Genomic DNA, 24307 nt, shown 5'->3' on the forward strand with positions numbered 1-24307 from the left:
CAGTCCATTGGATTTCTCTCAGCCAAACTATTGTTGGAGCTCATGGGGAAGGATGTCGGGGAAACCATGGGAAAAATTCAGATGCCCTTCTGTGCTACTAGGATGTTTCTGGAAACATGGAGGTGGAGATGGTGGGTCTCTCTTAGATAGTTTCTCTGGCTGGACCTGCCCTGTGGCCATTGCTACTCTACTGTAGTCACTTATGTTGGCTTAGGGCTCTCCATGAGAATATCTTTTTGTAGGATTCTTTTTTTTTTTTTCTGAGACAGAGTCTCGCTCTGTTGCCCAGACTGGAGTGCAGTGGTGCCATCTCGGCTCACTGCAAGCTCCACCTCCCGAGTTCACACCGTTCTCCTGCCTCAGCCTCCCGAATAGCTGGGACTACAGGCTCCCGCCACCACACCCAGCTAATTTTTTGTATATATATATATATATATATATATATGTATATATATATTTTTTTTTTAGTAGACACGGGGTTTCACCATGTTAGCCAGGATGGTCTCGATCTCCTGACCTCGTGATCCACCTGCCTCGGCCTCCCAAAGTGCTGGGATTACAGGCATGAGCCACCGCGCCCAGCCTGTAGGATTTTTGATGGAGAGTGGAGGCATAGACCCTCCTGCTCCAAGATCCCCAAACCCATCTGAGGTTTCTATTACCCCTACGTACAGGACTGGACTTTCCAAGAGCTACCCTGACTTATTCTCTTGCTCTATTTCCCACTTCTCCTGCTTTGCTTCCAGTCCAGCGAAAATTTTTTTAAAATCTTCACTGTCTAGTCTGGGGAGGGGAGCTTATATAATTTTGCATTCTTTTGAATCTCTTAGTTATGGCATAAATCCTGCTATTTAGTAGTTTTGTTCTAGGGCTGGACTCCAGTCATGTGATTTGGAGTGATTTTCTCAGCTTTAGCAATACAGAAATTGAATAGCATGGTATGTTCAAGCTTTGCTTCTTATTAATTTTGTTTGTAAAAATACACTGGGCACAATTTGTGCTGGGGATCCTGATCTAGTTCTCTTGAAGTGTTCAGTAATATGCGGAGATCTACTATTCACTTTTCTTCAGAGATTCTCATTTTTAACATTGAAAAGAAATGGTCTTGTCTGAAAAGCTTTTGCTTGCCACGCATATGGAAAGGCATTTAGGAATAAATGACTACTGCTTCTGCTGTTTCGGCAATGGGTTATTGTGATAACACAGAGATTAACAACATGTTGGATAAACATTGGTAAAGCCCAGCTGTATACTTTTAGGGCATGGTTTTGGAACTTCATGTTCATTTCTCTTTTTCTGTGGGGTATCTGCTTCATGAAGTGATACCTACAAGTTTAGAGCTTGTAGAACAAAGCCTTGATCAGCTGCTGTGATGGCCATGTCACAGCCACAGCTTCATTTTTCATCCTCCAGGGTCTTGTTAATCTCCTTCAGTGCTTAACCGAGAGTAATTCCATTGAAATGGGTTGGAGTTCCCTTAGGATTAAAACTCTTATGTGTATCGGTCTGCTATCTTTAGTCTATTTCATTGCCTTTCCTCTTTTCTGAGCAGATATTGGATCTAAGGTTCTAGGTGAAGAAGCAATGAACACTCATAAGATGAAAAGTATAACTTGGAGGAAGAAACCCCAGGGAAAGGTTTTGTCTCCAGGTAAATGGACAGATCACATGAGATCTTTAACTCCCGTGCCTGTACAAGCTTCCATAAATGGAACATGTAGCAGAGAGGACCAGATTGACAAGAAGCACTCAGAAGAGAAGGCTGTGCCTCCATCCTGTGGCTGGCTGGGGACCATCACACACGGGAGGCTGTGTGCTGAGGAGTGGGTGTTTGGAGGAATATCCTCCTAAACAGCTTTTCAGTGGACTCAGATGTATAAAAAGAAAAAGTTGCCAAGGACTGTACTTGCTTTCCCAGATTGTCCTAGGGTACATTGCATTAGCCTAAAATGGCAACTCTCTGTCTTCCTAGTGTAATAATAATAGCAGTGCTGTTTGCTTGGCTCTGTGATTTCTACCCTTAAAACCCTTCCACTCAGTGTACATATAGCAGAAACTTCTTACAGTATAACCAGTAAGATTATAGGATTTCTACTAATACATTAGTCAAATGGTAACCCTAAAAGCACTGAACATTGAAAATACAATCCAATAGGATAACCCAGTAACGTGAGCATTTGTCCTGTGTCCCAACACCAGCATCACAAAGCGACTCAGCCATAGTCACTCTCCAAATAAAAACAAATATAAATTCATCCTGCGGAGCTGTGCGTGAGAATTTTACAACATTACACAAATTGATGGTGCCCCTCAGTATAAACAGCACAGTCTTTGTAGACACAGCCTTGGGTTTAGCCTCACACTGGTGACTTTCTTAACCCTGGCAAGGTAATTAACCCTATCCAAACCAGAGCTTTCCATCCAGTGCGCCATGAAGGGTTTACAGATGTGCTGAGGGACTGGTCCTCTCAGTTCTTGAGGAGGTACTTGCTATGATGTGAAAAAGACTAGAAACATCATTATCATCTCAGTTTCTTCATCTGTCAGTCATAATTGTATTTTTCTCATGGGGTTGCTATAAGGAATAAATATTGATCTCGGCAAGGTGTTCAGTACAGCACTTAGTAAGTGATTACCAAATGACAGCATGTCTAGTCTATACAGTCCTCGGCCAACCAGTCACTTTAGCCAGCGTTTGGAAAATGTCTGAAAGATAATTAATTCCAAACTATTGCACAAAGAGAATCCTGAAAGTCGTGAGCAAGGCCATCAAACAAGTAATTCCACTCCAGAAAAGTCAGGCCATCCTAGATTTAATATAATGATGGCCATTGGAACAAATTCTAGCTTTGCCTGCCAAGTTGCTCTTTTTTTATTTTTTTTTTATATACTTTAAGTTCTAGGGTACATGTGCACAACGTGCAGGTTTGTTACATATGTATACATGTGCCATGTTGGTGTGCTGCACCCATTAACTCGTCATTTACATTAGGTATATCTCCTAATGCTATCCCTCCACCCTCCCCCCACCCCATGACAGGCCCTGGTGTCTGATGTTCCCCTTCCTGTGACCAAGTGTTCTCATTGTTCAATTCCCACCTATGAGTGAGAACATGCGGTGTTTGGTTTTTTGTCCCTGCGATAGTTTGCTGAGAATGATGGTTTCCAGCTTCATCCATGTCCCTAAAAATATGGAACGCTTCACGAATTTGCATGTCATCCTTGCGTGGGGGCCATGTTATCTTCTCTGTAACATTCCAATTTTAGTATATGTGCTGCTGAAGCGAGCACCAAGTTGCTCTTTAAGGCATCCTTCTTTCACAGTAAGTAGCTAGAAAAGTATGAATGCTTCGATTCCCTATTCCACTGAAAATAAAATGATTTCCTCAAATTTGAGAGCTGTTACAATTTGTTTCCAATATACAGTGGTACCCCTGATCCACACAGGGGAGACATTCCAAGACCCCCATTGGGTGCCAGAAACCATGGACAGTACCGAATCCAACTGTCATCAGCTGGAACACATTTCTGTTCGTGTCTTTCACCCACAAACTCAATGCCTTTTCCATCTTAACTGAGCACTTATCACACACTGTGGCCATAACTTTTGCAGTTTGAGGTGTGATAGCAAAACTAGCATAAATTTGTTTTTCCATCTTCCCAATTTCATGGATAGATTTATTCTTACTGTAGATTTTAGCAACCTCAGCATACATTTTTTTTCCTAAATTCAGGAACTTCCACTTTTTTACTTCACCATACTTTATGTACGGTTTCTCTCTGGTGTATCTGAGAGCATCACCAATGCTCTGGTGATTGCCAGCATCACTACTCCTACACTTTAGAACCATTATTAAGTAAAATAAGGGGTACTTGAACACAAGCACTGTGATACTGCAACAGTCAATCCGATAACTGTGACAGCTGCTGACTAATGGACAGGTGGCGTCTATAGTGTGGATACACTGGACAAAGGGAGGATTCACTTCCCTGGGCCTGGTGGAGTGGCACAGTGCAAGATTTCATAATTCTACTCAGAACAGTGCAGAATTTAAAACTGATGCATTGTTTATTTCTGGAATTTTCCATTGAATATTTTTGGACCATGGTTGACCGAGGATGATTAAAACTACAGAATGCAAAACCATTAATAAGGGGGAATCAGGGCCCAGATTATTATTTGTCCTCATATAGCTGGGTCTTGATGAGCTATCATTTTATTTTTTTTGCCTCTGGGTGCCCTGGGCACAGTTCCCTATTCTGTGCCTACTCGGGGGACACATATATTAGGATCAGAGGTGGCAAGACTACCTGTAAAATGAAATTGAAAAGACATTTAAAAACCTAAAGGAAGATTAGTGATTTCCCAGAGAAACTCAATGGCAGATGTCACTGGAATCAAGAACCATTGCTCTCATGCCTGGAAAACCTGTTTCCAAAATGTTCCCTTTTGCTGCCAAGGGATCAGCTGCTCCAGTAGCTCAGCATCTTGGCAATTGTGGGAAGAGGACAGAGGTGAAGAATCTCTGGGCTTATTAGACATGACCTTAGAGAACACTGATGTGGGAAAGCAGAGAATGAACTTACAATGAGTGCAGGATGTTTGAAAGCAATACACTATGAAAATGTTTCATATTTTAAAAACTAAGTAATAAGCATGTAAAACACTACCTTCTCTCCTAAACCAAATCAGCTGTTTGGATGTAAAAAATAATAACCAAATAGTAAATGCACTTAATTTTTTAAAAGGAGTTTGCTGGGAAGCTATTAATGAAATAGAAATTGAGGAAGTCTTACTCAAGCTGCGTTTTGTTTTTGGAACTGCAGAACACACTCCCGTGTCTGGAGTAGTGTCTGAGAACACAGAAATGGGAATCTGAATACTGGGTTTCCAATAACTGCTTTGCAACTATTTAGCTCTATGACCCTGGGTAGGACAAAGACAATCTTGATGCATCATTCCACACCTGTAAAATTATTATTTATAAGGTTCAAGAGTCTATGGCATGAAATTCAGAGACTCAGAGGTCCAATAAAGAGATTGTGTATGAAAAGACCTGGCCCAGTGCCTGGTATGCAGTAGGCATGCCATTAGGTAGCCTTCCGGTGTGTGTGTAAAGCGCAAAGCCCCAAGATTTCAGGGCTGAGTGGAGCCTTATGGGTTATTCCATATTTTCTATTTGTCTTTGTATGTTTCCATTCTGACCCATTGTGCATTGATTTTAAAGATTAAACTCTCATAAAACAACCTCATGTTCTGCATTTCTAAGCTATTGGGGGCAGATGGGACCTTCATTGAAACCCCCAAGTCCAAACATATGTGTTTACCATGGTCACAGCCTACTATGTGGCAGATAAATTGTCTGTTTTAGTTGTCTATGTCCCTTGACCAAGAATTTCTTGACATACAGGGACTCCCACTTTTTGAGCTCCGTAGCACATCTGATGCAAAGCAGTTGCTTGATATATGTTTATTGTTGTCATTGACCATTAAACATACAAAAAAATGTAGTCTGATTGAATTGAATTTAGACGTACGTGAAGAAATAATAAGTTACTAGAAGAGTGGTGTCCTGGTTGAAATGGGACACATAAGGGCAAGCACTTGCCATTGTCACCCAGCCCTTCAGGGTAAGCAGCATCCTTAGCCCACAGTTTCTCATCATGATCACAAGAGAAATGCAATCTCTGATGGGTACTCTACCCATTGTCCTGGGCCTACATATCCACAAATCTATTCCTGCACCTTTCCCAGAAGGCTAACCCCTGCAGGCTATACTCAGTCTCCCTAGTCAACTGACTTCAAAAAGGAGAAATTGGCACTTAACATGACACACGCTGTGCTGTCCTCTTTTTGACATCCTTCTTAAGGACCATGGAAAAGATTTACTCCCCAGATCCATTTTTGTATGATAATTAAAGAGCCCTTATAGCAAATGGACTAAGAGCTTCCCAGGTCCAGCTCAATACCACTTCCTTCCAAAAGATCATCCTATTCCTGCCTGGCCTCAGTGGTTACTCTCTGGTCTGAACACACATAGCACTTCCAGTTTCTAATTCATGTTTAATACTTGAAATCTACTACCTTGCATTGCTATTTATCTTTTTTGTAGGCCTTTCCTTTTCAACTAGACTATAAGAGAGTAGACTCCATTAACTACATGTTTTGTATCTGCTAGGCCTAGCACACAGTAGGTACTGAAAATACCAGTTTTTTATAATGGTACTGATGAAGAAAAGTACCATTCCCACTGGATGTTGTTAGCCATTGGGAGGGCTGTGCCTAATGGACTTTGAAGTTCACCTGAGCCTGAATTCTGATTCTTCCCCCATATTTGATATTTAACTTGGGGCAAATTATTTCCATTCCTCTTTGAAAATGGGAGCAATTCTCTCTTAGGATTATTTGGATAAAATTTATTAACTTTAGACTGATTAGCACCAGGGAAACCATCCCAACTGGAAGTTATGGTGATCTTGATGACAATAATAATACTTAAGGGGCTGCTGCATAATATCCTGACCAACATTTCATCCCAAATTTCCACTGTAGGAAGTAGAAACCAGATGTGCCAAAACATTTTAAAACAGCTATTTTATTGAAGTAATTTCATGTTTATAGAAAACCAGCCTGCAATAGAAATCAGCCCCTCACTTATGGTTCGTGGTCACTTGATGAATGGCCCATCGTCATAAAATAAGCAGGGAGTTTGGCTGGGAGCCATGCCACAACCATTTTATTGGAATGACTTCGTTGTCACTGCATCCCCACACTCATCTCTCTCCTACAGCACAGTTTTGAGTGATTGAAGTTAGTTTGGGCAAGAATTCCAGACAGGGAAAAGCAAATAAGTGTGTCAGGAGATCAAAAGAGAAGAATAAGCCAGAGGTGGAGGGAGAAATGCGGAGCTGATAATTGAAAGATAATGGATGTAGGGGTGGGTTACAGCAACACAGTGGGAGGGGGTCCAGATCCCACACTTTCTCAGGCATCTGAGTGAGACCCAGGGTTACAACTCATCTTACAAGATCTATGAAGCATGGATTTCAAAATATTTGGGCCACCCAGTATGGAATTTGGGCAAATGGCACTATTGAATAAAGCCATTGACAAATTACTTTCCTTTCATTTCCTTCACTGGCAGGATCTTCTGTTTATGCCTCCTGAGATGCAAAACTGGAAGGAGTAAATTTGCTGACAAGTATCCATGTGCAGGGACACTTGATGGAATTTTTATCATGCAAAAATAGTCTTGGATGATGGGTTGAGGGATTGCCAGGAATCTCTGGAATCTAACCCTCAGTTGAGCATATAGAGGTTTCATTTTAAGGTGGTGTCAAGGTGAAGAACTTATAAAACTAAGCTGTATTGATTTTTTTTCCTTGCAAATATTTGAATTTTGTAATAGGTATTCATTCCCAGTTAAGATTCATTCCTAATCTTAACTAAATAGGAGGCTGGAAATCTGTGACATAGTGGACCAAGGTTAGGTTTTAAAGGTAGGATTTTTTAATCAGACAGCTAACTCTAGAGGTTTATGCAAGATCATAACTTTAATCCCTCCATGCCCCTGTTGTCTTATCTGTAAAATAAATATAATAATCATCATCCCAAAGGTTATAAGAATTAAAACAAATTATAAAGGAAGTAGCCCCTGGCCTTAGGAGACCCTCAAAGTTTAAATGTCATTTTTCTTTTCACTTCTCTCTCTTATTTTAACTCCTTCCTATCCAGCTCCAGCAATTTTCTCTGATTTTCTGTGTATCTGATGGAAACAGCCTTTGCTGAACTTATAAATAATGCAGGCAAGGCTGGGCGTGATGGCTCACACCTGTAATCCCAGCACTTTGGGAGGCTGAGGTGGGCAGATCACCTGAGGTCAGGAGTTTGAGACCAGCCTGGCAAACATGGTGAAACCCCATCTGTACTAAAAATACAAAAATTACCCGGGTGTGGTGGCAGGAGCCTGTAATCCCAGCTACTTGGGAGGCTGAGGCAGGACAGTCACTTGAACCCAAGAGGCAGAGGTTGCAGTGAGCCGAGATCGCACCACTGTACTCCAGTCTGGGTGACAGAGCGAGACTCCATCTCAAAATAATAATAATAATGCAAGCAACATGAAAGAGAAAAGGGAGTGAGCCATGTAGCTACTGAGAGGGAGGTATTTCAAAGAAAGAGCTCATCAAGTGCAAAGACCACACAGTAGATGTGTACATGGACATTTCAGAAAATCTCAAGGAAGCCAGGGTGGCTGAAGTAGACCAATCCCGAGGAAGTATGGTAGGAGAAGAGGTCTAGGAGATCCAGAGGGGCAGAGTGTGTGATTGCCTAGGGACTTGAAGGCCAGTAAAAGTACTTGAGCTTTTACTCTAAGTGGGTTGGGAAGCTGCTAGATGGTTCTAAGCTGAGGAGTGATGTGTTTTGAAATGATTCTCCTGACTGCTATGTTGAGAATATGTTATAGGGCAAGGATGTGCAATGAGGAGGAGAGGGACACATAGGCAGAACAGGGACACCAGTTAGGATCCCACTAAATAACCCAGGCAGGAGGTCAGAGTAGGTCAGTAGCAGTGTAGGTCATGAGAAGTCATTAGAAAAGGTAGAGCAATTTAGGCTTTGCTGATGGGTTCAATATATAATGTGAGAGAGATCCCTTTAAGATTTTTGGTGTTTATGAAGGTGCTTTTTAGTGTAGGTAGTTGTTAAATTGGTGCCTTCACACGGGGCATTGGGGGATGATGGGTGGAGCCTTCTATTCTGCCGCCTTGCTCCACCCCAAGTCAGTAGTGTTTTTTTAGGGCATGATAAATTGAATATTCTAAAGGTGATTATGGTGATGGTTCTACAACTCTGTGAATATACTGAAAACCATTTAATTGTACATTTTATCTTATTTTATTTTTGAGACAGAGTCTCCCTCTGTTGCCCAGGCTGGAGTGCAGTGGCATGATCTCTGCTCACTGCAACCTCTGCCTCCCAGATTCAAGCAATTTTCCTGCCTCAGCCTCCTGAGTAGTTGGGATTACAGGCATGCACCACCACTCCCAGCTAATTTTCATATTTTTAGTAGAGACAGGGTTTCACCATGTTGGCCAGGCTGGTCTCGAACTCCTGACCTCAGGTGATCTGCCCGCCTGAGCCTCCCAAAGTGCTGGGATTACAGGCGTGAGCCACTGCAACCAGCCTGAATTGTATATTTTAAAAGGGTAAACTTTATGGTATGTAAATTACATCTCAATAAAGCTGTTGAAAAAAAAAAAAGGAGGAGGTGGTCAGAGAGTGAGATGCTTAAAATTGAGATTAGGGAAGATTTCCACATTGGCAATAACAAGAGCTAGAGTCTCACCATGGAAGTTGAGTAGCCAAGATGGCTTGGAGGAGGAGTCAAGGAAGACAGAGGCCCAAGTACTGGAAGAACATCTGTGAGGATGTGGGTGTCACTAAGAATGGTGGCAAAAGTCATGTTGGTGAGAGGTCTGACAGTGAGCTGGGGGGAAAATCTTCACCAAGTCAGGAGTGACCTGAGGGTTTGCAGATGACTACAACAAGGAAGCATGGCAGGTAGGAATCTGATAGCAGGATGTTCCAACTGGGTGTGGTTAGAAAAAATGTTCTGGAATTTGAATATTGGTGAAGGACTTAAAAAAACTTTAAGTATTAAGGGCCTACTATACTTTTCCTTTATTAATTCATTCATTCATGCAACATGTATTTGTTCTTTTGGGGACACCATTATCTACTCATTTGGCCATATCTGCAGATGCTCCCAAACATGGTGGAGCTGGCTTTTGATGGCCAGAATCCCAGATTCTGTTATAATAATCTCCTTTCAATGAGTTCCCCAAGGACCTATTGCCCACTAGTATAGTGGAGGGCTGTTCTGATCAGTATGCAGCCTTTCCTTGATCACTGTCATCATATTGGCCATCATTGTTTAGTTACACTAATATAGTATATGGCTTTATGTTTCTTAGGCTGTAGGGAGCTGCCTGTTTTAGAATTAGATGGAAGAAGTTGTGATAAGCTTTGCCTTTGGACAGATCTGGGTTTAAATCTTAGCTCTGCTATTTATAACTTCATAACTTTGGGAAACTTAATATTGCTGAGTCTTAGTTTCTTATCTACAAAATATCTACCTCATAAGTGTTGGTGAGAATTAAATAACATGTGTGTGTCAAACTCCAAACAGATAATAGGCACAACCAGAGATGTTAGTTCTCTTTCCTTTCCCTTGTTTTCCTTCCTTCACCTTTATGTTAATGTTGCTTCTGCTATTTTATTTCTAGCTTCTATCATGTCCAGGGTCTGGGTTCTGATCAGAAGCCTTCCTCTAGGGATGGTTGAAATTACCAAGCCAACTTCCAGATTGGCATAGAGTCACTCTGATCGTTTACTTTAGTGTGCCATGTCATGCTTCTCAAGGTGTTTTATAAAATGTTTCTAATCTTACTCTTTAATACTGTGAGGTATATAAGTGAGGCATTAGTATTCCTAATTTATGGAAGAGAATATAAGATACTGAAAGTAACTAACATTTATTGGGCATTTATTAAATATCATTTTTCTAAATGTTTTACATACATTAACTAACTTGATCCTCGCAGCAATTCTATGAAATAGGTATTATTAACTTTATCTCACAGGAAGGGAAACAGGCACAGAGAGGTCAAATAATGTGTTGAAGGTCGCGTAACTTCTAAGCACGGGAGCCAGATTTGAACCCAGGCAATCTGGTTACAAAACTTAACCAATATATGGCCTCTAATGTAAGACAAGTAAACAAATTGTGTGGGGCTTGCAAGTGAAGAAATCCTTTTACCAGTTACCGCTCAGGTATCTTTCTGGCCTCTGAGATGGAGTTTCGCTCTTTCACCCAGGCTGGAGTGCAGTGGTGCGATCTCAGCTCACTACAACCTCCATCTTCCGGGTTCAAGCCATTCTTCTGCCTCAGCCTTCCGAGTAGCTGCTATTACAGGGGTGCGGCACCATGCCCGGCTAATTTTTGTATTTTTAGCTGAGACAGGGTTTCGCCATGTTGGCCTGGCTGGTCTTGAACTCCTGACCTGAGGTGATCCACCCACTTTAGACTCCCAAAATGCTGGGATTACAGGCGTGAGCCACGGCACCCGGCCTGGCCTCTGGAATCTGATGGAGATGGAAAATGTTGGTAGCTCACTGTGGTCACTAATAGAACACTATTGTTATCTTCAACAGGAGGGAGGCATTCCATACCTCCTGCATGAGTTTTATTACCCTGTTTCCTTCTAGCTCAGCCACCCTTGAGAATTCTTTTGCTGAGACAAACAAGACAATCCCTCTGAGATAGTAGCAATAATTGCCACCCTTGTCCTATTTTAGTTCTGCTTGTTGCAAGCCAAGTTCTAATATTAAAGCCAGTACTAAAAAATCATAAACTTTCTCAATATCATAAGTCTAAACACGTAGGGGAAGCTTTGGAAAACTTTAGGAAACAAATAATTCATGAGGTCAAAATCAATCTCATAATGATCAAGTAGATTTTTTTCTTTGGAAGCGGAAGAATATCTGGCCTAAGATCGAACCATTGGACACTCATGAAACTTATCTTAGAACAGTGAAACTATCTAGTCAGTCACATTGTGGATTATTTACTAAGTGCTAGAAATCTCATAGTTAAAGCATTTCATCAGGAGTAGATGATCAAATATTTAAAATATCAAGAGATTTGTTATTTTTCTTCTTTCTGGCACTGATTTAGTTTCTAACCACTAGAATTTCTCCCAGACCGAGAGTAGGGAAAAAAAGAGAAGAGAAAACTAAAGCCTAACTATTTTAGTATGTTAATAACTTTGATATGAATCTGATGAAGAAAGAGTTGAAAATTATTAGCTAAAATGAGATAGGGCATGTGTGTGCCTATATGTATATTTAACTATTGCCCTGTGAGCCCTATTCTATTTGAATTGGCAATAAAAAGTGGACTTACCTTATATACTTGTAAAATGCATGAAATACATATGCAATTTGTTGACTTCTTTATTTTCTAAAGACTCAGTCTCTTCACTGATGTAGTTACTGAAAAGAAGTTCTCTTTTCCTTACTTGTAAAACGTTTTACATATACATCCCCTATATGTACGTTATAATAGATGTTCTACACAGATATGCATATTGCATATACATATTATGTTTCCATGAATAAATACAGCAGAATTTCAGTCTAAGGAATGAAAAGATTATGACTTAAACATAAAACTGGAGCAATTCAAAGGGTCTTTCTTAAGAACATGGAATAAACGTGCTAACTAAATGGCTGAAATTATTTAAAGAATTAGGTAAAATATACATAAATTCCTTTAAATTTAAAGAAAATTTTTTTAATTAAATAAAATATAAATGAATGCCTCAGTCTTTGATCTGAATGCAGCAGAAAAAGGGGATTGAGGCATGGCTGGGGGCCAGCTAGCCTTGGCCTCTTGCTCTCTGAATGGCCCTGGTCCATCCCCTCTTTGAAGCTGAGTAGAGTTCACTGCGCTGAGGCATACAATAACGGCAGGGGCTCGGGGAATTCATGAGAGGGAAAAAAGTCGCACTGCACTTTCTGAGAAGGCCAGGATTCACATATGTGGGCACAGACACACACACACACACACAAACACACACACACACACACACCAGGAAATGGAGAGTATTGCCCTTATCACAGAATAGGCATTCTTGTGGCCCCTCCACACATTTCAAGAGACTTTGAGAAACTGGTTTGGGGCTGGAACTGTCTCCCATGCCCTTTCTAAGATCTGAGAGCCCAGTGCCCAATTTAGGAGAGTCCAAACACCAGGAACACAAAAGACTCAATTTGGAGTGCAGCGGCCTCTTGTCTGTCAATCCTGTTTGCTGAACCTGCTCCTCCTTCAGTGTACTAAAATGGGATGGAGCAGAGGAAGGACTGGGATCAAGGATAGGAGTCCTCTATGATGGTGCTCATTCTCCTTCCATAAGGAGCAGATGTTACTTCTCTTGAGGATGTGTTATTTCATTTCCTACCTCCCCCTACAAACAATTGTGATGAGGAGGAGGAGGAGGATGGTGATAAAGGCCAACAGCATTTATTGATCCCTGACTGTTGGGTATTATGCTAAGCTTTACATTCATCACCATAGTCTACTTTCATTCCCTCAATATCCCCAGCAGTAGGTGCCAATATCCTCACCTTCCCTGTTTCTCAGGAAAATAAACTGAGGCTTAGAGGAAAGAATTAACTTGCTTAAGGTCACACAGCTAGTAAGTGGTTATGGTAGGTAGAATAATCTCCAGAGATGTCCACCTCCTAGTCCATGTGACTATGTTGTGTTACATGCCATGGGAAATAAAGGTTGCAGATGGAATTAAGGTTGTTAATCAGCTGACCTCTAGACTGGGGAGATTCTCCTAGATTATCTTATTGGGCCAAATATAATCACAAAGGTCCTCATAAATGAAAGAAGCAGGAGAGTCAGTGTCAAAATGGCGCAGAGTGAGAGAGACTTGATGGCCATTGCTGGCTTTGAAGATGAAAGAAGCCATAAGTTAGGTCTGTGGAAGGCTCTGGAAGCTAGAAAAGGAAAGGAAACCAATTCTACCCTGGAATCTCCAGAAAAGAACACAGCTAGCTGACACCTTGGTTTTAGGCTAGTGAGTCCCATTTTGGACTTCTGACTTCCAGAACTGTAAAATACTAAATTTGTGTTGCTTTATGCCAGTAAGTTTGCAGTGATTTGTTACAGCAACCAGAGGAAACTAATACAGTGGTAAAGCTGAAGCCTGAAGTCTGGCCCTAGACCTTCTGGTGCAGAGCTGTGCCTTGCTCCTTATAGTGCAGGCCTTGGTAGAAAGGAATAGACCACTCTGCTGAACAGCTCCACCAGACAGGCCCAAAGGCCTAAGAGACACCAAACAGATCATGAACACTCCAGGAATGGCAGACATTCTGTCCCCATCCAGCCAGGGAATGGTGGGGTGGGGCGAGCAGTTCTCTTCAAAACACTGAATCCTTGGGACCATGGCATTTCCCCACTGATCACATTCATTCTGTCTGGTCCTTCAAGGAGGTAACAGACTAGTGGGGGGCACAGTCAAGGTAAACAGATAAGTACCTTTCCATGGGATAGTGCTATGATAGAGTTTATGGAAAAGCATAGAAGAGGCATGCTACCAGTTTCAGGGGCTTCAGGAGGGCTCCCTAGGGAAGGTGATCACTGAACTGAGTCTTGAAAGGTGAGTTAGGGGGTTGTGAGGCTGAGGATGGTAGAGGAGGAAGCTGCACCTGGAAAGTCCTGGAGGTATACGAGAGTGTGGAAAGTCCTGGAGGTATACGAGAGTGTGGCTTACGCAAAAGCTGCACATGGATTTGACAGGACTAATTGAGTTTTTATTTGTTTGTTTCATCCTATCACTGGTAAGACAATATTTGTATCAGTCAGAAGATACCAGGTTAGGCTACAGTAACAAACAACCCCAAATCTCGTGGCTTAAACCACAGGTTTATTTCATGCTCATTCTACATGTCCATGATGTGTCTGCAGGGCAGCAGCTTGTTTTAGTTTCCCAGTGACCCTAGCTTACAGAGTAGTCATCATCTCAAACATTATCAGTCACCATGCCAGAGGGAAAGGAAACTCTGAAGGATCTCTGCCTGGAGATGACATGTGTTTTTTCTGCTCAAAATATGCTGACAAGAAATGTTTCATGGCTCTACCCAACTGCAAGTGGCCCAGCCTAGAACTCAATGAAAAAAAGCATTTCCTCTGAAGCCAAGGTGGAGAGCCAGGAATACTTGTTGAACAGAATTAATGACCAACACTGTGTTTGTTAGCCATTTTGTGTGTGACACTGTTCAACCAAACACCAAGCAATTTAGAAAGACTGGTATTTACCTTCTTAGACTTCTTATTAGCCACTAGTGCCCTAAGTCTTCTCTAATCGTGGATTTCAATACCATTATCCTCACCATTCCACAACAACTTCCTGTTTTTATATTATGCACCCATGACTTTTCTAAGAAAGCATGTTTCTAGTTTGCTTTTGCCATCAAGAATCTTAGAGCCAAATTTGCACTATAGTAGGTTCCAGGTAGCCCTTATTATCTGCAAACAGTTGGTACCAGAAAAAGTCTGTCTAAGGGAATCCACTGTAAAACAGGGAGCAAAATATGATGTTAGATTATGCAGAGTTGAAAAACAAAACAAATGAGTATGAAAATAAATTTACTTAATTTTACTTTTAAAACACTTATATCACATTGCAACCACGTGCTAATTCTCAGCATGAAAAATTAACCATGTTGACTTTTTGGGTCCCGCTTTCCTCAAAAAATTTTAAGATAGCTCAATGGCTTTTTTTTTTTTTTTTTTTTTTTTGACGCAGAGTCTCACTCTGTGGCCCAGGCTGGGGTATAGTGGCACAATCTCGGCTCACTGCGGCCTCTAGCTCCCAGGTTCAAGTGATCCTCCTGCCTCAGCCTCCTGGCTTCTTCTTCTTTTTTTTTTTTTTTGTATTTTTAGTAAAGATAGGGTTTCGCCATGTTGGCCAGGCTGGTGTTGAACTTCTGGCCTAAAGTGATCTGCCCACCTCAGCCTCCCAAAGTGCTGGGATTACAGGCGTGAGCCACCGCACCTGGCTGGTTTATTCTTTATATATTGCCTCTTTTGAGAGATATTCTAGTTAACTATGCAATGGATTTGCATTCTATTTGCTAGTTGTATTGGTTGTTTGCAATCCCACAGCATAGACGTTGATGGAACAGCAGGAAATTGGAGCTGGTGCTAAACTGCAGAATCTGTTAGAGCGGGGCCTTCTTTTACAGCTGGTCTCTTCACTAGTGAATATTTCTGAATTAGGAAGACTTTGCCTCCCTATGAAACCCTGTAACTGTGGAGACCTGGATAATAAATACCTAGATAGAGAATGAGAATCCCCATGTGTGGAATGCATTTCTTGGAATTAATCTTGTCCTTGGCTTTTATTTTATCACTTTTTTCCTTTTTGTTCAGATTCCCTCTACTATTTTCTTTTTTTCTTTTTTTTTCTTTTTTTGTATTTTTAAGGAGTTGCCTCAGATCTTTTCTAACAGGAGGCAGGGTATAAACCAACAATGGACATAAATATTGACTACCCAACTTTTTAATTATCCCCAAACTTGTTTTTTCAGAATCGGCCACCTTGGGGTAGATGGGGTCTGTGAACTTTTCTTAAGGCACTGAGTGGAGTTGAGTGGCTGAAGATGCTTCAGTGAAGCTTGATGTTTATCCTACCCTTGTGGTCAGCTCCTTCCTCCCAGGGAGCTGTAAATCAAGAACTGTGGGTGTTTCTTGATTTTCCGGTGCTGCAGCTCATTTGGATGGTCCATAGGGTGTCACTGGGTAACTTCCTGCTCTGGGACCTCTCTCTGAAATAGAAACTTCCCTCCAAAGGAGAGACTGTCTCCTATTTCATTTATAAATCAAGTTAATTCTGGTTCTTTGACTTTAAGAAAATAACCTATCTCCTCCTCTCAGCAAATTTCTTCCTCTTGGTCTCATGCATGCAGTTGCTAACACATGTATTCTTGTGGTGGAAACAGTAGAAAAGTATTAAACCTTTAAAATAAAACCACAAAACCCTGCAATTCATGAAACAAACCTCTATGGAGTCTTTGCTCTTTGTAAGGGACTTTCCGTGTGTTTGTTCATGCAATCCTTACACCAACCCTATGTGGTTAGTCTTATTGTTCCCATATTAGGTGTAGGAGATGGATGCTCGAAGAAGGTGCAAATTTCGCCCAAGATCACCTAGTATTGGAAGTGGGATTTATACCTATGTTGGTCTGACTGCAGAGCTGCCCATCTTTATACACCTCACCACTGTCTCACCTCTTTTCTTATGCTTCCCAGCCAGGTTATAAAACTTGGAAAAGAATAGCATACCTCCTATCTAAAAAATAACAAAAGAAAGTCATTCTGTAATTTATAAATAATACTAAGTGTTACATATGTATTTTAATTTAAATAAAACTATGGAATTTTCCCTGATGGTCATCTTAAGTGTGAGAAACACACATTTTCACTTGTCAGGGTGGTCTTATTGTAATGCAGAGCAAACAACATTATCTATATTTTATAGATGAGAGACCCATCCAGGGTCCTGCAGATAAAAGGGCCAGAGTTGGGATTAGAGCACAGGATTCCTGACTCCTAACCCAGTTTACTTTCTTCTACTACAATATACCCCATTTACGACCCCAAATAGGAATGTTCAACAGTATAAATGTAATGATTTAGGATGAGATGAGAGGTAGATGGGAAGAACAGGAGGAATCACCTCTGTACCCTGTGGCACTCATTGCAACCCATGGAAATGTTTCTGTTTTAAAGTCCAGCATTTAGTTCTAGTTCCAAAACAATGCTGAGTAATTTCATAGAACCTGAGAACCAGAGAAGGATCCTGGGAGGAACTTTTTGTTTATTTGACTTTATTTCATTGCCCTCACTTTATGTTCTTTTCAAAACCAAGAATGCCCACTGGGTTGTGAGTAATGACAATTTCCAGACAATAGAAAATAATGCCCAAACAGCTTTGTTTGAGAGATTCTTGATGTCTTTTGTTATCCACTTACCTTTTTATCTCTTTACATTTTGCTCATTGCTTCCATACAATTATCGCACTTATAGAGAGCGTATTTTTCCTCAAACCGCCAACTTCACAAAACAGCAAATGATTTGTAGGTTATGTTGCATTAACTGTGAGTGACTGAAGTGCCCCTCAATCCCATACCCCTGCCTTTATCTTCATCCAGGAATGAAAGTAGCCAGGAAAGGCAAAGAAATCATTCAAGAATTTAAACATAAAAAGCTGGCGAAATTCTGCTGTGGTAGACTTCTACCGGATGAGTTTAATGTTAATTAAAACTCCAAGTGGAGTTGTTTGTAAATGAATCATTCCCTGTTCAGTTTGATGTAGCAAGGTCAGCTTCCTGCTCCACCGGCAGTGCGTGCCAGCTCTTTTTCTCATGTGTAAGCTGTGAATGCTGTTAAGCCTGTAAACCACTATAATAGGTTCAGAGATTTTAGGATCCCTGAAAGAGAAGGATCAGAACACAGCAGTGTTGAGTGTCAGGTTTCTTGGGCACTTGAAGGATTAGGCAGGACAAGTGAAGTGTTACTTTAGGGACAAATGTCTGGGCGATTCTCAGAGGCAGCAGGCTGGAGAATGTGGGCTTTGGGGTTAGTCTTGAATTCTAATCCCAGCTCTATTGTTTTACTGACTGTGCAACATGGAGCAAGTCATTGCCTTCTTCTGAGCCTTGGTATTCTCATTTCTATAAAAATACAATTATAATAACCTTATTGTGTTGTTGTGACAATTTGATGCGATAAAGTTACTGGAACACAAGAAGCCCTCAACAACTGGTTGCAATCATGATGATAATTAATTTATCTATGCAATAAATAGTGGGCACTGCTATGTGCTCCATGCTGTTCTGGGCATCAGGGATATAGCAGTAAACAAGACAGACACAAATCCCTGCCTTCGTGGGGCTGACATTCCGGTAGAGGACAGACAATAAGCAAGATATGTAAGTAAAAAATAGAGTTCATGGCCAGGCGCGGTGGCTCATGCCTGTAATCCCTGCACTTTGGGAGGCTGAGGTGGGTGGATCACTTGAGGTCAGAAGTTCGAGATCAGCCTGGCCAACATGGTGAAACCTTGTCTCTACTAAAGATACAAAAATTAACTGGGTGTGGTAGCGTGCGCCTATAGTCCCAGCTACTCGAGACACTGAGGCAGAAGAATCACTTGAACCCAGGAGGCAGAGGTTGCAGTGAGCCGAGATTGCATCACTGCACTCCAGCCTGGGTGACAGTGCAAGGCCCTGTCTCAAAACACACACACACACACACACACACACACACACACGTCATGAATTAAGTGTTAATGAGAAAATAACAATGCGGAGGAAGATAAGTAGTATTAGGGAAGGCTGAAATTTTAAAGCGGTAGCTAGGAAAGGCCCCCTCTGGAAGCCGAATTTGTGTAAGACCTGAAGGAGGTAAGGGAAAAAGTCAAATGGTTCCCTGGGGGAAAAGCATTCCAGGCTGAGGGAACAGCAAGTCCAAGGCCCCTGAAGGAAGACAGTGCCTGCCATGCTCCCTGTGCCGCTGGAAGGCCGGGGGCTGATATTGAGTGATCCAGTGGAGAGCACTAAGAAGTGAAGCAGCAGGGAGGTCAAATCCAGCACGGCAGGGCCTTTGGTACAGACGGAGGACTGCGGTTTCTCTTCTAAGTGTGATGAGGAGGGTCACAGGGAGGGCACAAACCCTGGAGAAGCACAACACAGGACCAATCCCCATAACAGCAGCTCCACCCTTTCTCACTTAGACTGGGCTAGAGCGGTTAAGCATGAGGAAAAGAGATGGGCCTGGCTTTCTGTGCCTCAAAGCACCACGTCAAGCTGTGACATAGGCATCCACCACTCTTCCTTTGTGCCGACACCTGTATTTTTGAATGTACTCTCGTCACAGTGTATATCACCGTGCTGTTCTTCAAAGTCAGTTTCCCCAGTATTTGTTCAATAAATGTTTACTGATCACTCATTACGTGCAGGCACTATGTTAGGTGCTAAATAGTACAGTGACATAAAAGGCTGTAAACAATTCAAAAATCAACTCCTCATATGTCAGAAAAGTAACACTGGGTCATCAAAGCAAAATCAACTTCTCCTATAGGTGTGGGTATATTTAGGATTTGAGAAGGGAAAAAGCGTGCTTAGCTTCCGGGCTCCAATGTGCGGATACACACCCTCTCCTTAGCTTGTTAGCTTAGGGATTTCCCACCCAGTTGCACACGGTGTGTTATCTGAAGTCATTTAACCTGTTGACAGTCGCATTCTTGGAATAAGTAAGTTCCATGCAGGTGAACTTGGACAAACAATGCCAGTAACCTTTTTAGCTGCTGAAGTAATTGGTCCAAAAGTTTAAAATAATAAGCTTCATTTTCCACTGAATCTTGTTGACAGAGAGTATCAGCAGGGCTTGGAGTTAGAAGAGTCTAAATCCCTGATGAATAGTTCAAAAAAATTACTGTTAAACTTTTTTTAAACAAGGTTTTTTTAGTCATAATAATGGTTTTAAGATAAATTGTGTGGATAATTGGTACAAACTTACGATGTATGCATTTAGTTAGCCTCAGTACAATCAAATGTGTTGTTACCAGTGCATCAACAAATGCACCTCAATATCTTAATTTATCATTCATGATAATAAATGGAGACAACACCATAGATTAAGGTAATTCACAGCCTTGTTCTAGCCAATGGCTTCAACTTTCTTTCCTTTTTTTTTTTGAGACGGCGTCTCGCTCTGTTGCCTGGGCTGGAGTGCAGTGGCGCGATCTCGGCTCACTGCAACCTGTGTCTCCTGGGTTCAAATGATTCTTCTACCTCAGCCTCCTGAGTAGCTAGGATTACAGGTGCGTGCCACCATGCCCGCCTAATTTTTGTAATTTTAGTAGAGACGGGGTTTCACCATGTTGGTCAGGCTGGTCTCGAACTCCTGACCTTGTGATCTGCCTGCCTTGGCCTCCCAAAGTGCTGGGATTATAGGTGTGAGCCACTGCGCCCGGCAGTGGCTTCAACTTTCTTGGCAACCAAGTTTATTGTAGGAGTGGCCAACAAATATCACATCCACTGACACTGATGCTACCAAATAGAAAGGTCAGGAAAGGGCCAGCAGCAACAAAGAGGGAGGAGGGGAATGTGAGGGTCCTAAGGAATCCACAGGCTGATGCAGCATCCCTTAATCCAGTTAACTGAAATGAGTTAGACTAAGAGTCTACACTTGGCCCCCAGCTGGCTCAGTTCAAGTCCTCCCTTGGACCTACTGGGACTCCACCTTTAGGAGTGGATCCTCTGGAGGAATCCCGGCACCAAGCAAACTTCCCAGGGCTCCTTTGACTTGCTGGAAATTGGCTGACCTCTGAGGGAGTGTTGTTTAAATGGATCAATTTAAGCACAGAAAGAATCCAGCCTAATTTTTTGTGTGTGCTTTTAATTTTTTTTTATCAGTATAGGCTCTCTGACATGTCCCAGTGAATGTGCATGTTTTTTAAGTACAATGATATGAAATATATTAAAAGTATACTAGAATATAAACTCTGGGAAAGGAGAGAACACCGTGTTTCCTTTGTTGATATTTTCCCAGCCCTAGAATTATGCCTGCCAATGATAGATGCTTAAAAAATACTTGTGAGATGAATGAAAGAATGAATGTGTTCACCAAGTTTCTGACCTCAAAGAGTTTAGGACCTAGAAGAGCAGATAGGGCATGGTCAGAAATACCTATGACAAAGGTAGTGACTGAGGCTTGTCTTAAGACAGAAACCATTAAGAGGAGAGGGTGAAATAGATTCTGCCTGGGTTGATAAGGAGACATTTCATAATGGAGGAGTATTTGGAGGAAAAGGAAACTAGAAATGTGGGATGGGCCTTCTACAAAAGATCACTGTTGAAGAAAGGTTCTAAAAATCTTCTTTGGTAATAATTAAAACCCCAAGACAGCACGAATCCCTGAGAGACAGTATGGAGAGATGTGAGAATCAAAACATGAAGTAGGGGCCCATGAAATGTTTGACAAATAAGTGCCATTTCAAAAACATCATCCCATGGCCAGGTGCAGTGGCTTTCATCTGTAATCCCAGAACTTTGGGAGGCTGAAGCGGGAGGCTTGCTTGAGTTCAGGAGTTCAAGACCAGCCTAGGCAACATAGTGAGACCTGTCTCCACAAAAAATAAAAAAATTTCCCCAGGCATGGTGGCACATGCCTGTGGTCCCAGCTACTGAGGAGGCTGAGGTGGGAGGATTGCTTGGGTCCAGGAGTTTGAGGCTACAGTGAGTTGAGATCACACCACTGCACTCCAGCTTGAGCAGCAGAGAGAGAACCCTTACTTGGGGGCTAGGATGAATTTTTTTCGAGACAGGGTCTCCCTCTGTTGCCCAGACTGGAATGAAATGGTGCAATCTTGGCTCACTGCAACCTCAACCTCCTGGGCCCAAGCGATCCTCCCACCTCAGCCTCCTGCATAGCTGAGACCACAGGCATGTGCCACCACATCCGGCTAATTCTAAAAGTGCAGTGCAAAACGAAGGGATTGTGAGGAACTCTGTAAATACAAAAGGTTATAGAAATAGTTTATAAGAACAGTGAACAACAATGAAACTCTTTATGACAGTCTTCCCCATAATGTTTGCTTTCACATCAAATCAGTCATGAGGGCATGATATAAACTATACAAATGAGCTTTCTTGACTTCCTTTTTTAATATAAGAAATTGATTGTTTCCTAGGTCTCATTTCATTGAAATTGTTGGCAAATAATACTGAGAGGGTGCAATTTCACAAACTGCAACATGAGCAAGACCGTATCTACAGTGTTCATCACTGTACTCGCAGCTTTTAGCACCACAGCTGAACACAGTAGAGGCTGTTCATAAATATTTATTGAATGAACGAACCAATATTTTCTGAGTAGGTCCTGTGTGCAAAGCTCTGGAGAGGCATGCTGGGGGAGGAAAGGATGGAGTCATGATTTCTCATGAAGTCTCTTCAATGACTTCACAGTCCAAGGTGGGGAGGGGTGGGACTGTGAGTGGGGAACAGACATAGACATAAATAGCTTTGCTGAAATTCAGGGTGTGTAACCACAGCAGCAAGTTCAAGCAGTATAAAAATAATAAACTATTAGATGTCACTTTACATTTATATATTATTTTGTCCACTTGATTATCTGAAAATGGGAAAAAGAAGAATTATTATGATTATTTTTTTTTTTGAGACAGAGTCTCGCTCTGTCACCCAGGCTGGAGTGCAGTGGTGCGATCTCTGCTCACTGCAAGCTCTGCCTCCTGGGTTCACGCCATTCTCCTGCCTCAGCCTCCCGAGTAGCTGGGACTACAGGCGCCCGCCACCACGCCCAGCTAGGTTTTTGTATTTTTTACTATAGATGGGGTTTCACCGTGTTAGCCAGGATGGTCTCGATCTCCTGACCTTGTGATCCGCCCGCCTCGGCCCCCCTAAATTGCTGGGATTACAGGCATGAGCCACCGCACCTGGCCTAAATTTTTAATTGTTATTTATAAAATAAAAGCTATTTCATATATATTTAAATAATATATATTGGCCAGGCACAGTGGCTCATGCCTGTAATCTCACCACTTTGGGAGGCCAAAGTGGGAGGATCACTTGAGCCCAGGAGTTCAAGACCAGCCCAGGCAACACAGCAAAAGCCCATCTCTACCAAAAATACAAAAATTAGCCAGACCTGTTGGCACACGCCTATAGTCCTAGCTACTCAAAAGGCTGAGATGGGAGAATTGCTTGAACCCAGGAGGCTGAGGTTGCAGTGAGCCAAGACTGTGCCACTGCACTCCAGCCTGTGCACCAGAGCGAGAGTCTGTCTCCCAAAATATCTATATATGTATATAGATATATCAATTATATAATATATGTATATAGACATACCAAGCAATTACATATGTATATACATATATCTATATACATATACATTCCTCATTATGTTTGCTATATACATAAACATATATATAGATATCTATATATGTATGTAGATATATCTGTATATAATTTGTATATGTAATATATGTATGTATATAATTGCTTGGTCTATTTTATGTATCTTGAGACCTATTGAAGGTTTTTGAACATGTGGGCAATTCTGGAGAGTAATTACTAAAAAAAAGAGAAAATATGGGTGAGGTTTTGTTTACTCAGGTTTTGTTTTTGTTTTCCCCTTTACTTCCCTTTCATTGTTATTGACGTCTATAAGTATCCATTGGCATGTGACCCAGATCGAGCCTTATTTTCCTGTTTCCAAAGCATATGATTAATTTCTAACATACTACATTACTTACTTGTTTATTATGTTTATTGTTTGCTTCCCCTCCTCTGCCCATTAACCTAAGCATCAGAAGATCAAAAGGTTTTTGTCTATTTTGTCCACTTTTATAGCCCAAGCACTTGGAAAAATTTCTGGTGTAAAGCAGGTGTTGAATAACTTTGTTGACTGAATAATAGTGCAGGATATTTTTGTTTTGTTTTGTTTTTTGAGACAGAGTCTCGCTCTGTCGCCTAGGCTGGACTGGAGCGGAGTGCAGTGATGCAATCTCGGCCCACTGCAACCTCCACCTCCTGATTTCTTTTCTTTTCCCTTTTGTTTTTTTTTTTTTTTTTTTTGAGACGGGGTCTCGCTCTATCACCCAGGCTGAAGTGCAGTGGCATGATCTCTGCTCACTGCAACCTCCACCT

General features: G+C 41.7%; 1 protein-coding gene and 1 non-coding gene across 2 annotated transcripts in view; one reads left to right on the forward strand and one right to left on the reverse strand.

Moving 5' to 3' along the window:
* The window catches only part of SHROOM3 (shroom family member 3), a 349443-nt gene that overhangs the window by 93789 nt on the left and 231347 nt on the right, over positions 1-24307 (forward strand). The gene's annotated exons all lie outside the window — the stretch shown is intronic.
* Positions 3186-3291, reverse strand: LOC115934387 (U6 spliceosomal RNA). The gene has a single exon (XR_004070199.1). It is a non-coding gene; the product is annotated as a U6 spliceosomal RNA (small nuclear RNA).

This window comes from Gorilla gorilla, chromosome 3 (genome assembly GCF_029281585.2).
Source record: "Gorilla gorilla gorilla isolate KB3781 chromosome 3, NHGRI_mGorGor1-v2.1_pri, whole genome shotgun sequence".
NCBI classification, from domain to species: domain Eukaryota; kingdom Metazoa; phylum Chordata; class Mammalia; order Primates; family Hominidae; genus Gorilla; species Gorilla gorilla.